Raw genomic sequence first — 16955 nt, forward strand, 5'->3', positions numbered from 1 at the left:
TAAATCTTCATGCATTGCTTTTCACAATAAATATAGAGAAGATGCATTGAACAGTTTGGTGTAGTCATTCATATTCAAATTTATATTTTAATTTTTTTAATCTTACTGTACCTATAGATGTTCCCACATTTTACCCACTAAATATTTTATTATTCCTTCTTAAATCACATCAGTCACCTTAAAATTTTTAAACAAATAATGGGGTTTTATGGTCAATAGTTTGAAAAGTAAGATTTCTATAATACAAATGGAAGCTGCATCAAAATTTGCAGGGTATATCCTGTTCAGTATTCCAGGAAGTATGTCCATTCTACCTTCCCAATAATTAGACATTTTCTCTTCATAACTAGGATTTTTAATGTATGCATCTAAGTTTTTGGTTCTGTCACTAGTCATCCAGTTCTTGATAGCCTTCAGCTTCCATTAATCATAGCTTAAGCCAGAGATTGTACCACTTTTAGGATATGGCAATATTCGAGTATCACTTGTGGCCTAGCAGGTGGGCGTGGCCTGCTTGCCGCCACTCACTGGACACAGCTGACTCAAGACAGCTGGGTTGGAACGAAACAAGTCGCACTGGCTAACTCGATGGGTCAATTCAGTGCCCCACAAACTCCTTGCCTCCCCAAACTGCTAGCAACCAAGTGCATGCACACACATGCACACACACCGCATTCCAGGTTTGTGGACTTTTATCCACAGAGGAAGGAGAGGGCCTTCTCCTCAAGCCCAGGCATGATTGGCAATTTACTAGCTCAGATATGGATACAAGTCTCCAACCTTGGAATGTGTGTGTGTGTGTGTGTGTGTGTGTGTGTGTGTGTGTGTGATAGCACACTAGAGATGCTCTTTTCCCAATCCCAGACATAGTTGGTGTTTCCCTGTCTGGTGCCCCCTCCTGGCAAAGCAGGAGGTGGAGGATGTTTGCAGGAAGCAGTTTTCTCCAAGTCCAACTTCTGTCTTGACAGATCTCTGGAGAGCAAGAGGAGGCAGCAGGGGAGCAGTGCTCCCGGGTCCTGCACAAGGCTGGCCCTTCTTGAAAGGGAATTCCCATTTCCAATCGTGTGGTAAGGATGCTGGCTTTTGGGGGCAGCCTTCCCTCACACAGCTCCCCTGCTACCCCCTCCTCCTCTCCAGAGATCTGCAGGGGAGACAGAGATCTGGAGGGCAAGGTGCAATCTCCATATTGGTTATTTTTACCTCAGTTAAACATACATTATATAAAACACAGCCAAAAATAAAACGTAGTTAAATTACTAATTACAGCTGTTCACATATTTTCTGGAAAAAAACCCCGCCTTTATTGATTTTAGGAAGGAAGAGCAAACCTTATTAATGAACTCTTAACAGGAAGGGAACTGAAGACCCCAAAACTTCTCATTCTTTCTAATCTGCCTTCCCTCTGAGCCTTTAGTTCTCATTATTTTATTATGTATTTAAGAAGAAGAACAAAGGCCTTCATAGCTCAGGATATTCACTTTAAAATCAGAATGATTTAGTTAATCCACAGTATCGCCCTACGAAGAATGAAGATAATCTTTGGGCCCTGAGACCAGGCAACTATCCAGTCAGAATATTATTTTTTTATTTATTTTTATTAATCCCATTTATATCCCTCCCTTCTCTGAAGACTCAGGGCGGCTTACAATTTTAAAGCACAAATCAATGTGCTTAGCAATAGCCTTCGTTCTATGTATATGCCTGCTTATTAGGGCTTTCGCCCCCCCCCCCAGGCGGCATTATTACAAAGTCAGCTTATTGCCCCCAACAATCTGGGTCCTCATTTTACCTACCTCGGAAGGATGGAAGGCTGAGTCAACCTTGAGCCTGGTGGGACTCGAACCTGCACTAATTGCAGGCAGCTGGTGTTACTTAAGGAGGCATTAGCCCACTGCTCCACCAAGGCTCTTAGTGGCACACAATAGTGGCACACCTGTCAGCAACTGGAAGTGCATAAGTCCATGGACTTCTCTTCCCTGTCTCACAACTCAATCCATACATCCTTTAATTTTCAAATACATCTTTTTCTCATAAGCTCCTTAAAAAACCCACAAGGTATACTGTAATTGGCAGGAAAAATAAATCTAGCACTCCTGAATTCTTGCCCCAAGGGGGAAAGTTCACAGCCTGCAGGTTGTTAGCAAAGTTGTCATACAATGTAGTTATTGCTGCTAAAGGCAAGAATAAATAACATCAATTTTGCAGCTCTCTCCTGTTACTACATCCTCTTACCTCCAGAATGTGGCCTGGGATTGCTAAAATCCGGCTGAGTAGTTTGTAGCCAGGTGTTCAGTACAGACCTTGCCAATGTGATTTTAATAGCCCAGGAAAGGAAAGGAAAACCCAAGGAAATCTTTGCAATCAAAAAACCATGGTGGACTCCTCTTGTTTTGCCTTATACTGATTCTCCTCCCCAGCAGCAGCCCATGGATTTCAGAACTTCATGGCCACAAAGTCAGAGGCCTTCCCTCCCAATCTCTGCTTAGAGAGGAATTTGCATTTAAGCCAGGATCAGGCCATACTCCCCCAATCAAAGGAAAACCCCAAATCCAGAGGGCCAGAAGGCAGCCAGCCACTGCACCCTTCCGGTTCCTTCTCCTGGTCCCCTGGGCAAAGACGCAGCCGCTTCTCCTCGCCGTAGCGGGGGCGGAACCTGCAAGTACTTCCGTCCTATAAAGCAGGGCTTTTCAACCTTTTCACCCATTGTACCACTTTTAGGATAAGGCAATATCTGAGTACCACCAGTCGCCCAGCTAGGTGTCAAAAACCTGATGATCAAAAAAAAGGGAAAAAAATGATAAAGTACAGGTAGTCCTCAACGTACAACAATTCACTTAGTGACTGTTCAAAGTTACAATGGCACTGAAAAAAGTGACTTATGACCATTTTCACACTTATGACTGTTGCAGCATCCCCAGGGTCATGTGATTTACATTCGGATGCTTAGCAACTGATTCATACTTATGATGTTCAGTGTCCCAGGGTCATGTGATCAAAGGCCGGGGTGTGTGTGGTTCCTCATCACTCAGGTTGCGGGGTGCCTGTGGGGGGGAATCTGTGGGTCTCTGGTGGAGGGGGATGGGACTGGGGTGGGTGCCTTCCTTCCCTCCCTCTCTCCCATTCCTTCCTTCCTTTCCTTCCCTCCCTCTTTGTCCCTTCCTCTTTCCCTCCCTCCCTCTCATTGTCCTTCCTTCCTTCCTTCCTTCCTTCCTTCCTTCCCACCACACGGAGCGGCCAGTGAGGTGAACTGGTGACATCATGGCCCTGCCTGTGTGTGAGCAGAGGCAGAGGAGAGTGCATGTGCCTCAGCCTCTGTGCGCACACAGGCAGGGCTGGGATGTCGCTGGTTCACCTCACTGGCCGCTCTGTGTGGTGAGAATGTGCCACCGCTTGCCAAAACCTGGCTTGGTGTGTGCAGCTGCAGCTGAGCTACACTCAGAAGCCACCCACACTCAGAAGCTGCTCAGTGCTAAGATGTCGCCCATGTGCGGCACTCAGAAGCTGCCCATGCTCAGCGCTCAAAAGCTGCCCAGTGCTCTGAAGCCACTCGGCGGCCAGAAGCCCCCAATGCTCAGAAGCCTCTTGGTGCTCAGAGGCCACCCATGCTCGGCGCTCAGAAGCCACCCGGCGCTCAGAAGCCACTTGGCACTCAGAAGCTGCCCATATGGGGCGCTCAGAAGCCGCTCTGTGCTCAGAAGCCGCCCAGCACTCAGAAGCCACTTGGCGCTCAGAAGCCCGCAATGCTCAGAAGCCTCTTGGCACTCAGAAGCCACCCGGCATTCAGAAGTCACTTGGCACTCAGAAGCCGCCCATGTGGGGCGCTCAGAAGCCGCTCTGCACTCAGAAGGTGCCCAGCACTCAGAAGCCACGCTCTGGGCACAGAAGCGTGGCTCAGCTGTAGCTGCACACGCTGATCCTGGGCTACAGCTGATACAGCCTTAGCCCACTGATCCTGGGGCTTCACTTAGCAAGCAGCATGTTTTCCGCAAGTGATCTGGGCAGGAGCCGTTCGCTTGCTAGCCCTTCCCCCCAAAACACGCCACTTGCACACATGAACCACTGGTTGAAAAGGTCTGGCTTAAACTATTAAAATTATCCTGAATGCTGCATTATTGTGGCTTATGACATGTTCTGAGCTTCACCTAAGTCTTATTAGCTTGTACCCATACATATGTAATCTGCTTTGCATAGAATATGGCCTACTGAAAATCTGTAACAACACTTGGCCAGTTAACTACATAAGCAAAGTTAGATCAGGGGTGTCAAACTGCCCCCACCCCATTGCCAGCAATGACAAAACAATCCCAATACATTGTGCGATGTCATGTGACATCAGAAGTTTGACATGTCTGCTTTAGATTGTTTATTACTTATGCAGTCAGAAAAGAAAGAGATCTTATATCCGATTAAGGCCTCTGGTGCTTAGAATACTAGAAATGTTTTGATTCACCTAAAATCTTAAGATTTTTTCCTATACAAAAGTCAAGACATTCAAAATCAAAATGATAAGTATATTGAGTAGAAATAGGGCAATTGGCTATGCTGGTGCAGGTTAATTTTGATCCCTTTCCTCAGCCTAAAACTATTTAGGCAAGATGTACTGTAGGTCTGGATGCAATGCTTTGGAACAACATCATCCCCTGGATATTCATATAGGCCCCACCTTGCCTGTCTTTAACCATTCTTTAAAAGCCTGACTCTTCCCTCAAGCCTTGAGGCTGGCCAAGCCCTTTTAAGCTGGAAGGAAAGGTGGAAAGAAAGGGGTTATTTTATGGATGGCTCTTTTTTCATGTATTGCTCTCTTAATTTTGTGGAGCTAATATCTATTGAAAAATGGCAACATTCATGAAATGAAATCAAAATGAAAAAGGAACTCCAAAATATAGTGGATTTTTAATAAACGTTCTTCATTCTCAATGGATCTTATGTCAAAAGGTATATAGTTATAGAGGTATATTAATGGTAAGAGAAATGAAAACTAATCAACAAATCAAAAGTTTAAATTGTATGGTTGAACAAGGATATTTAAAATTTCTCACCAAAGAAGAAATTCACACTAACAGTGGGAGGACAACTGAAAAACTGGGATGCAGCCATGTTAAACAGTATTATTAAGCATAAAAAGCACTGTCATATTCACAATACTTTAATTAAGATGTCCATTTTAAGAGTAAAACTAAGAGGCAGAAAATGCAAAGAGGTAAGAAAAAGATTTATCAAATGCAATGATTGTTGGTTCATGGGGAATATTTGCATCTTTTGCCAGTCACAGCTAGTTTGATCCAGAATATATTTTCCATTTTGAATCTTAATTTGGATTCTCTTAAGTGGTTATTTCATTTTAGATCATTTTAAAAAATCCTAAATCCCATATACAAAACCGTTTCCTTCTACTGCTTGAGCATCAGGCTACAAAGTGAGACACTGTGAGTCCTAGCACACCTGATGCACAAAAGCAGCTGCGTGACCTTGGGCCAGTTAGTCTCAGTCTAGGAAGCAGACAATGACAACCCCCACTTCTGCAATCTTGCTAAAACACCTGCAGGGACTAGTAAACCTAATTGCTAGGAGTCAAAAATTGATTTGAAGGCACAAACACAGAAATAAATTATCCAAATTTGAGTGTTTTTGATACCATGGTCATCTCACACACCACTTGCACTTACTCTGGCCCCTTGTTTAGTCAACTTTGTGCAGCAAGGCCAGTACAGCATTGTTCCATGCTGCAGCTCTTATTGGATGGATGGCGAATGAAGTCAATTATCTTACTGAACCAATGCAGGTTTTTCTCCCTATCAACCAGCTCTTTGAGAAATTGCCAGAATTGTTATTGAAGCAGGGAACAAGCACAAATTCAGGCCTCTCTCTTGCTTCAGTTCATGATTTGAGAAAGCGACACTTGCTTGTCAATAAAGCTACTTTTTGAATTCTGCAGTCATCAAATATACAGTGCGTACTTCAGTCTTGTTTCATAAACTTTGTATATGCAAGTAGGCAACCCAGGATTGTATTAGCTTTTTTGGTTGCTGCTGCACACTGATGGCTCATAATCAAGTGATCGTCCACTAGGACTCCAAGGTCCCTCTCACAGTTACTGTTTTTGAGCCAGGTCCCGTCCAATCTGTACTGGTACCATTGATTTTTCCTGCCTAAATGTACAACTTTGCTTTTCTCCACATTGAAACTCATTTTGCTGGATAGGGCCCATTGTTCAAGTTTGTCAAGATCTTTTTGGATCCTGAATTTGTCTTCCAGGGTGTTGGCTACTCCTGTCAGTTTGGGGTCATCTGCAAATTTGATGAGTTCCCCTTCAATTTCCTCATCTAAGTCATTTATGAAGATATTAAAGAGTACTGGGCCTAAGATGGAACTTTGTGTACCCCACTGCTTACTTCTCTCCATGTGGTTGTGGTGCCATTGAGGACTACTCGTTGAGAATGATTTGCCAGCCAGCTACAGATCCATCTGTTGGTGATATTGTCTATTCCACCTTTTTCTAGCTTACCAAGGAGTAGGTTGTGGTCTACTTGATTAAATGCTTTACTGAAATCTAAGTATATTACGTCCACAGCATTTCGCTGGTCTACTAGTTTAGTCACTTTATTGAAGAATGAAGTAAGTAAGATTGGTTTGGCATGATCTGTTTTTAACAAACCCGTGCTGGCTACTAGTTATAAATTTGTTTCCTTCTAGTTGTTTGCAGATCTGTTTTTTTATTATTTTTTCTAGGATCTTCCCAGGTATTGATGTTAAACTGATTGGTCTGTAGTTTCCTGGGTCTGGTTTTTTTTTATACTTTCTTGAAGATGGGAACCACATCAGCCTTTTTCCAATCCTCAGGTACTTCCCCAGTGCTCCAGGATTTATGAAAGATGTGGTGTAATGGTTCTGAGATAACATCTGCCAGCTCCTTCAGGTTCCCAGTGATTTATACTTGTCAAGGTTGGATAGGTGTCCTCTTACCATTTTCTTGCTTATTTTAATTTTTGTTTCTAGTTTATCTTTTGCAGTTTGTTTTTTTGGTATGTTGGGCTATAGTTTATTTTTGTGTGAAGACTGATGTAAAGTATGCATTAAGCAGCTCTGCTTTCTCCCTGTTGCCTGTTGTTTCTTTGCTTCTCTCTTTAGTGGAGCTACAGTTTCTTTTACTTTTTTCTTGTTGATAGTGTTTTGGAAGAAACTTTTTTATTATCCTTGATTTCTGTTGCAAGTCTTTGTTCGTTCCTGAGCCTTTGCTTTCTTGACTTCATCTTCTGGCTGTCTGCTGATAATCAGTCTTAGTTATGTGCCCCTCTTTCCATTTTTTGTATTTATCCTTTTTGTCTTTCAGTTTGTCAGAGAAATCTTTGTGCAGCCATGATGGTATCTTCTTGAATTTCTTGTTTGTGTTTTTTTAGTGGTGTTGTGCTGATCTGGGCTTTTATGATCACATTTTTGAGTTTCCCAATCTTCTTGGGTTGTTTTCCCCTTTACAGTTTCCATCCATGGGATCTTTCCTAGGTTCTCTCTGAGTTTGTTAAAGTCAGCTCTTTTGAAGTTTAAGACACTGGTTGGATTGTTTTCTATTGCTAGTGTTTACATTATATTAAATTCCAGTATGACATGGTCAGTTTCACCCAAGGTTCTGGCAATTCCCTCTATCACTTCTTCTCTATTAGTAAGGATTAAATCCAGTATAGCTTTACGTCTAGTTCCCACCTCTAACTTTTGGGTGACAAAGTTGTCGGCTAGGTTGGTTAGGTATCTGTTTGATCTCCCAGTCACTGCAGAGTTTGTCTCCCAGTTGATATCTGGATAGTGGAAGTCTCCTATTACTACTGTGGTATGCTTCCTACATACATTTGTTAACTGGTTGGCAAAGAGTTCATCTATTTCTTCTGATTGGTTGAATGGCCTGTAATATACACCTATGGTAATGTCCCTTTTTCTCTTTTATACTGACCCATATACATTCTGGAGAGATTTTATTTTTGATCATGTGCGTTTCTGTAAATATGCAGTGTTCTCTTACATATAGTGCAACTCCCCTTCCTCTTCACATAGATCTGTTTCTTTTGAACAATTTGTATCCTTCATAAGTCCATTCCATTCATGGGTTTCGTCCCACCAGGGTTCTGTAATGCCAATTATGTCATACCCTCCCTCAGGTACTATCACTTCTAGTTCACCCTGTTTGTTCCCCAAGCTTTGAGCATTTGAATATAAGCATTTAAGACTTTTATGCCTGTCTGTGGGTATGTTTCTTGCATCTCCTGATTGTTGTTTGAGTTTTTTTTCTCATCAATGCTTACCTTGTTGTTTGATTTGTTTTCTTGGGATTTGTGATTGGTTTCGGGTTCTAGAGATTTGTCACCTTTCCCCCACAATTTTAGTTTAAAGCCTTCCTGATGAGTTGGGCCAGTCTTTTTCTGAGTATATTTTTTCCCTTTTCATGAGGTGCAGCCCATCCCTTGTCAAGAGTCCTTCACGCAGGAAATTCAGTCCATGATCCAGGAAACCAAAGTTTTCTTGGCGACACCAACCCTTTAGCCAATGGTTTATTTCTAAAATTCTTTTTTCCCTCAATGGATGTTGACCTTTCATTGGGAGTACTGATGAGAACACTACTTGTGCTCCTAGCTTCTTAACTTTATTGCCTAGTTGTTTGTAATCTCTCATATTGTACTCAGGTTCTTTGTTGTGTTGTTTGTCCAATGTGGAAGAGAAGGAAGGGGTAGTAATCTATGGGCCTAATTATTTTGGTTAGGTTCTCAGCCACATCTTTGATTTTTGCTCCAGGGAGACAACATATCTCCCTGGATCATATGTCTGGTCTGCAGATGAATGATTCTGTTCCTTTGAGGATAGAATCTCCTATTACCAAAACTTGCCTTACTTTTTGGGGGGCTGCAGTTTGGGATGGTTTTCTATTTATCTAAGGTGTGTTTGTTGATGTGACATTTTTAGGGATCTTTGGAGTGACTTTTTTAGGGATATTTGAAGTTGTTTCTTTGCTAGGCGTCTGCATGTATTCTTTGAGGGGGAGGTTATAAGTCTGCGTGTTTCCATCTAGGGGAGAAATCAATTGCTCAGTTTTAGTGGGGTTGCTTCTGGTTGGGTTGGATTGGGCAGAAGGGGTTTGTTAGTTGTATGCTTCTTCTTTCTTTGAGTATTGTGTTTCCTTCTATATGTGACATACCTCTATTTGTCTTCCTCCAAAGGTTCATCAGTAGGGTGAAATCCTCTGGCAGTTATTTGTTCATTATTTGGTTCGGTTTGGGTGGAACTTTCTTTTGTATGTTGGGGTTTGGCTAGAATTGCCTATAAGTTCCTTACTTTTTCCTGTAGTAGTTCACATAATTTACATCTAATGCATCTATAGTTTGAGTGTTCTTTGAGCATACCTTCATACATGGAAAATGTATTGCATTCCACAGTAGTATCAATCACCTGTTCCATGAGTTTGTTGTTTGAAAATCCCTCCTTTTGGTTGGTGGATGTGCTTTGCTCTTAGCCTTGTTTCTAGCTTCTCTGTTCTAGGTCAGGGGTAGGGAACCTTGGCTCTTTTATGACTCATGGACTTCAACTCCCAGAATTCCTGAGCCAGCATGGTTAAGCATGGAAACCTCTCCCTTTCCCCTCAGCATGGCTGGCTCAGGAATTCTGGGAGTTGAAGTCCACGAGTCATAAAAGAGCCAAGGTTGCCTACCCCTGTTCTAGGTAGTTAGGCCTATTTTTTTCTGTCTTTTTTTCTGCCTGTTCGTGCTTGGTTTTGTGCCTTGTTATTTTGGTAGAGATAAAAGTATGTGGTAGTATGCCCTTCGGTTTTAAGAGAAAAAATTTCCAGTTTATATTGAGGTTAAAAGTTAATGTTAGATAGGGCTATTTAACGAAGAGAAAGGCTGCTTTCTCCTCAACAAGGGATTTGCTTTTAGCTTTCTGCTCTCTGCCTAAAAATTCATCCCTATCCTTCTTTTTTTTAAATTTGTTCCTTACTTAACTCTATCCTCTCTGCCTTGCTTTTTTGACTGCCTTTCTGTGCTCAGCCGGTCTTTCTCAGTTGCCTCCAGCCATTGCTACATCTTCGACATTCAGCCAGGTTATCTTTTTCCCCCCTTCTTTTTCTGCAACCAATTACAAGCACAACTGAAAATGCTGCAATTGTAAATTCATAACCATTTTCTGCTCTTTAGTTCCACATTTTTACTGGTTTGCATATCTTTTACGTAGAATCTTTATGGACAGTTGCTTCAGATTTTTAACTTTGATTACCCAGACTTGTGAAAGTTTGTGGAAAAGACTTAGCATTGCTACTGCAAATTTGTGATCCGTTGCAAAACCTTGGATGATTTTTGGGTCCTAATCTAAGACTCTATTCGAGGCAGTTGTTTTCCTTCAATACATCTTCCACCCAAGGATGCTTTGTAACACTGGCCCACTTGTTGTGTCTCATCTCTTTCAGCAGTCGTCATCTTATCTTCCTCTGATGGTCAAGTTATTGTTCTTGTTTTTTACACATTTTCTTCCAATGATGTTTCATAGAAACATATTTCTATGAATTTCTAACATATTTTTTTCAGGGATTAAAATTAATCTTTTTAATTGTTTTTAATTTTTGTATCAATGTTTTAAGTACCCTGTAAACCGCCCTGAGTCCTTCGGGAAAGGGCAGTATATAAATTCAATAAAATAAAATAAATAAAAATAAAAATATTTACGCTTCAAAATATTGTTTTGCAGATTTTTGTGGCCTATCTATTTAAAAAAACCAAATCCATTTTTTCCCTACTGGTTGAGCATCAGGCTAGAAACTGTGAGTCCTAAAACACCTGAAGCACAAAGGTAGCTGCTTGACCTTGCGCCAGTTACTAACTCTCAGCCTAGGAAATAGGCAATGACAATTCCCTTTCTGCAATCTTGCTAAAACACTTTGTGGGAGAAATTCATGTAGTTGCTAGTAGTCACAAAATGATCTCAAGGCACACACACAAACACACAAATATAAATTATGTACATTGGAGTGTCTTGACACTATGGTCATCTCACAAGCACTTGTAATCTGCTTTGGTCCTTTGTATGGTCAACTTTGCGCAGCAAAGTCCTTTGTATGGTCAACTTTGCACAGCAAAGTCCTTTGTATGGTCAACTTTGCACAGCAAAGCACTTGTTCCATGCTGCAGTTCTTATTGGATGGATGGCGAATGAAGTCAATCATCTCAAGAAATCATCTTCTTGAACCACTGCAGATTTTTCTACCTATCAACCAGCTCTTTGCCAGGTTCCCAGGATTCTTACTGAAGCAGGAAAGGATAACTTACAGAACTTTCTCTTGCTTCAGTTCATAATTTAAGAAAGCAACAAATGAAATGCAATTGCTTGGCAATAAAGTTGCTTCTTGAATTCTGCAGCCATTAAATATAGACTGCCTATTTTGGTCTTGTTTCATAAACTTTGTGATCCATTGCAAAATCTTGGGTGACTAAATTTAAGAATGCATTTGAGGCAGTTGTTTTCCTTCAATACATCTTCCACCCAAGTATGCTTTGTAACACTGGCCCACTTGTTGTGTCTTGTCTCTTTCAGCAGTTGCCATCTTATCTTCCTCTGATGGTCAAGTCCTTGTTCTTGCTTTTTACACATTTTCTTCCAATGACGTTTTGTAAAGAAAAATATTTATGCTTCAAACTCTTATTGTGCAAATATATTTTGCCCTATCAATTTAAAATATGAGACCCAGATCATTTTAAAAAATCCTAAATCCCATATACAAAACCGTTTCCTTCTACTGCTTGAGCATCAGGCTACAAAGTGAGACACTGTGAGTCCTAACACACCTGATGCACAAAAGCAGCTGCGTGACCTTGGGCCAGTTAGTCTCAGTCTAGGAAGCAGACAATGACAACCCCCACTTCTGCAATCTTGCTAAAACACCTGCAGGGACTAGTAAACCTAATTGCTAGGAGTCAAAAATTGATTTGAAGGCACAAACACAGACATAAATTATCCAAATTTGAGTGTTTTTGATACCATGGTCATCTCACATGCCACTTGCACTTACTCTGGCCCCTTGTTTAGTCAACTTTGTGCAGCAAGGCCAGTACAGCATTGTTCCATGCTGCAGCTCTTATTGGATGGATGGCGAATGAAGTCAATTATCTTACTGAACCAATGCAGGTTTTTCTCCCTATCAACCAGCTCTTTGAGAAATTGCCAGAATTGTTATTGAAGCAGGGAACAAGCACAAATTCAGGTCTCTCTCTTGCTTCAGTTCATGATTTGAGAAAGCGACACTTGCTTGTCAATAAAGCTACTTTTTGAATTCTGCAGTCATCAAATATACAGTGCGTACTTCAGTCTTGTTTCATAAACTTTGTATATGCAAGTAGGCTGAAGAATCCTGCATAGAGCAGAAAGAAATAAAACCCAATTTCTTAGGGACACAACCAAGTTGCAATTTCACCATCATACTATAGGCATAATTTAGCTAGAAAACCTTCATCTTTCCGGTTATCCTCTACATTAGTAAAATGAGCAATGATGACATATGTAAGATTCGCAAAGTGTTTCTTCCTTCATTAAATGTTATTTTTAAGAGAAAAACTGCAAATGTTAGGATCCTAAACCGCAATCTAAAAAGCCCAGATTCAAATTTCACACAATGATGATAGAAGTGATTGGGTGACTTTACATCTGCCACTCCCTTTCAGCCCAGCCTCTCTTGTCAGGCTGTTGTAGGGATAAAATTGAAAGGATAAATATTGTTTATTCTTCTCTAAGTGCCTAACTGATCAAATGAACTTTTTTTTGCTGTACGGACCTGTTCTGATGAACAGTATTTCTTTCCAGTATGTCACCTTCAAATACTTATTTGTTTGTGTGCCTGAAAGAGACAAGCCAACTTAATTAAGAGATTTGTATTCTGACTTTCACTTTGATTCAAGTAAAACCTGGTGAAGGGAAAAGATAATGCCTGTAGTTTGATACTAATGGAAGGAATACTGTATATCACATTGAGTAGGTATATTTATAACTCAGTCATTCAAGTCCTGATATAAATGTTGACATAATTTATTTTTATTTATTTATTTATTTTAATTCCATTTATATCCCGCCCTTCTCTGAAGACTCAGGGCGGCTTACAAGCTTAGCAGTAGCCTTCATTCTATGTATATGCCTGCTTATAATCTTAAACTCTCAATAAAGGCAAAGGTAAAGGTTCCCCCGCACATGCGTGCTAGTCGTTTCCGACTCTAGGGGTCGGTGTTCATCTCCATTTCAAAGCCAAAGAGCCAGTGCTTGTCCAAGAACATCTCTGTGGTCATGTGGCCGGCATGACTAGACACCAAAGGCGCACGGAATGCTGTTACCTTCCCACTGTAGTGGTCCCTATTTTTCTACTTGCATTTTTACGTGCTTTCAAATTGCTAGGTTGGCAGAAGCTGGGACGAGTAACAGGCGCTCGCCCTGTTACGCGGCACTCGGGATTCGACCCGCCAAACTGCCGACCTTCTGATCGACAAGCTCAGCATCCTAACCCACTGAGCCACCACATCCCTCTGAACTCTCAATAAATATGTACAAATTCCTCTCTTGAAGCCCAGCATCTAAAACAAAGTACTTCTTTAAAAGTACCTTCTAAGGTAAGAAAGGAGTATTTGTTACATAGAATTGAGTCATCCAATAAATGATTGAGTCCTTGATCATTTTTATTCTTTACCAACACTTCCTCTCCTTCCTAACCTTTGTTTCTGAAGAAGCCACAAAGTGGTGCACCTGGTGTGCTGGACTTTGAATCTGCCAGGCGCAGTGCCTTTATTTTAAGCATCTGAATCCTGGTTGTGTACTATACTGGAAAGGTGGTGAATGAAATCAGTCATCTCAGCAAACCATTTTCCCAAACAACTGCAGATAAGCCAGTTCTTTGAGAGATTGTTTGGACTGTAATTTAAACAGGGAAAGACAGGATCCAATATAATACCTGGTCATCAATATCCCAATCAACAGGCACCACATAAATACTACGCATAGAATAGCCCAAAATACACATTCTGGTACAGAGAAATTCCTTGAGGATGGGCTCTAGCATGAGTTTGGGGTCTCCTCATTTGACTGCTCAATTGTGTTCTTGCACAAATTATGGTAGCCTCTGGGCAGTGTGCAATGACAGGAGACTATCTCTTCAGAACCTAATTCTCATTCCTACTCCATCTGATTTTAGCACTTTAAATGCTGCCATTTTATTTACAATACATAACAAACTAATGGAGGTGATCTATCTCTCATCTGTCTCTTTCACACACACACACACACACACACACACACACACACACACCTATCTACAGTATCTATCTATCTATCTATCTATCTATCTATCTATCTATCTATCTATCTATCGATAAGAGTCAAAAATATTTCTTGGCACATACTCTATCCATTTAGGTCATAGTACTAAAAACTCAATCAGCATTAAACTAATCATGAAGTAATCTGCTTCTGGAACTTATGATTTGAGCTATGTTATGCTATTCCTTTTCTTCTAATCAATTTTAAAAATCTATGCAAGTGGTCCTCAACTTACAACTGGTCATTTAATGGCCTTTTAAAGTTATGGCCTACTCCCTGAAAAATTACTTATGATCCAGGGCTGAAGTTATGGTCATTAGAGCTCCCCTACCATCATTTCCCCTAAAAATGGACTGCACAGCCACTGCAGCGCTCACTAACCTATCTCCTCCCCAACCTCCCACTGAATCCCCACACGCCTTTCCCCCGCAAACTAGGCCCCTGCATACCTTTCCCTTCCCCAGGGCCTCCCTGCAGTTCTTAGGCCTGATTTCCATTTCACCAGGCCCCACACCCTCCCTTTCACTTACTTTTTGAAGGGCTGCAGTGTCTTCCACAGTGCTTGAACAGATCGCTTCTTCCTACAGCGGCGTGTCACAATTCTGGAAGCAGCCATCATGTTCTCAGTGGCCAAACTGAATTCTGGTAGCTGGAAATATGGTGGATGCTTCCAGAATCATGCCCCATGGCATGCTCCATGAGCAATAAAGTGACCTATTCTGCTTCACTAATGGAATCTGCACAGAGCTGTGAAACGTTCTGGAGTTTTCTGCAAAGAGCATTAAGAAAGCAAATGGAGCAGTTCATCACTGGGCAGCAAAATGGCCTTGCTGAAGTGACTGCTATTTTGGTTCATGCTAAAAATGGCCATTTTCATAGACAGGTACAAGGTCCAGGGTTGCATGGCCTGTCTTCCTTCCTCAGCATGAGGTCTGGAGATCTTCTAAAGGTAAATGTGCAATGGGTGGCAGGCATGTGGGGACTAATTCCAAGGTCTGTGAGGAATAGGTGTGGCAGGATGGGCCCTGCAGTCAGTGGTAAGGGCAAATAAAAATAGGGACTCTAGAGTGTCCACTTTGAAACATGTTTGCAAGTAGCGTTGGGTGGTTTGTCATAATTTTAAATGGCCACTAAGCAGTCATTATACCAGGACTACAACATTTCTTGTGGATCCTGGTCAAATAATCATGAAGCGAATTGTTGAACAGAAACAGCTAGAAAGCAACCCATGAAATAAAAAAAAAGATTCAGCCATTAAATAATCAGCTGGTCTAAGCTGTAAACCTCAGTGATTTTTATTACATGCTGATCATAGTTCAAGAGATTCGGTCTTTTAAAGCGGAGGTTCCCAATGTTTGGGCACCAGAGACCGGTTCCGTGGAGATAGGCTTTTCCACAGACCGGAGGGTACGTGGTTTTGTGTGCTGCTTGCATCTCGTGGATGGGGCTTTGCTTGTTTGCGCAGCCCGGTTGCTGGCATGTTGTGGCCTGGTACTGGTCCACGGACCAGGGGTTGAGTACCCCTGTTTTAAAGTGAATCTCAATTATTGTATTTTATTTCAGTTTTGCATTTGTTCATGTACTGTATTATTTCTGAATATCTAAATTATATCATAATAATACATAAGAAGTATTTTCAGTGGTGGGATTCAAATATGTGAACAACTGGTTCTCTGTGTGGATGCTGCTTCCAGAAGTCTACTCTAGCCTGGGCAACAACTTCATTGGAAGAAAATGTGTAAAAAGCAAGAACAAGGACTTGACCATCAAAGGAAGATGACGACTGCTTAAAGGGACAAGACATAACAGTGTTACTAAGTATACTTGGCTGGAAGCTGTATTGAAGGAAAACAACTGCCTCGAACAGGTTAAATAAGGTCACCTGAGATTTTGCAATGGATCACAAAGTTTTAGTAGGAATACAGAGTCTTTTTCATAACTTTTTACAGGTCTGGGTGATCAAAATAAAATGAACTTGCTATCCTGTAAATCTAGCCTTAATGCCATAAAGTTATGGGGAAAAATGGAAGGAAAGATAGGTGTCAGAAATTTTTAACACAAGGTTATGAAAATTCTCTTCTGTTGATTAGTCCAAATTTCATGCCTCCGGTTTATTTTTTACAAAAATGAAAAAATGCCTCTTTACCTAACGTGCCACTATCCCTTTTCCAGTTTTTCATATAGAGCACTACACTACACCAGGACTAAGATGCTTAAATATAAAGGCACTGCCCCTGGCAAACTCAAACTCCAGCACAGGAGCTGCACCACTTCATGGCTTCTTCAGAAACAAAGGTTAGGAAGGAAAGTTAGTAATTTGTTTTAGAGCCTAGGTTTCAGGAGAGGAAATTGCACATATTCATTGAGAGTTCAAGATTATGTGAAAATTTGAACTCAGGGCTTCAATGACTGAATTATAAATATATCCTCTGAATTACACATATTCCCTCTATTATTCCATAGGGTCGCAATGGGTCGGACACGACTTCGCAGCTAACAACAACAACCTCTATTAATATCAAACTACAGTCATCAGCTTTTCCTTTCACAAGGCATTATTTGAATCAAAGTGAAACTGAAAATATAAGCTTTTTAACTACCGTATACATTTGCTTGTCTCTTTCAGGCACACA

Source organism: Vipera ursinii, assembly GCF_947247035.1.
Source record: "Vipera ursinii genome assembly, chromosome: Z".
In the NCBI taxonomy this organism is placed as follows: Eukaryota; Metazoa; Chordata; class Lepidosauria; order Squamata; family Viperidae; genus Vipera; species Vipera ursinii.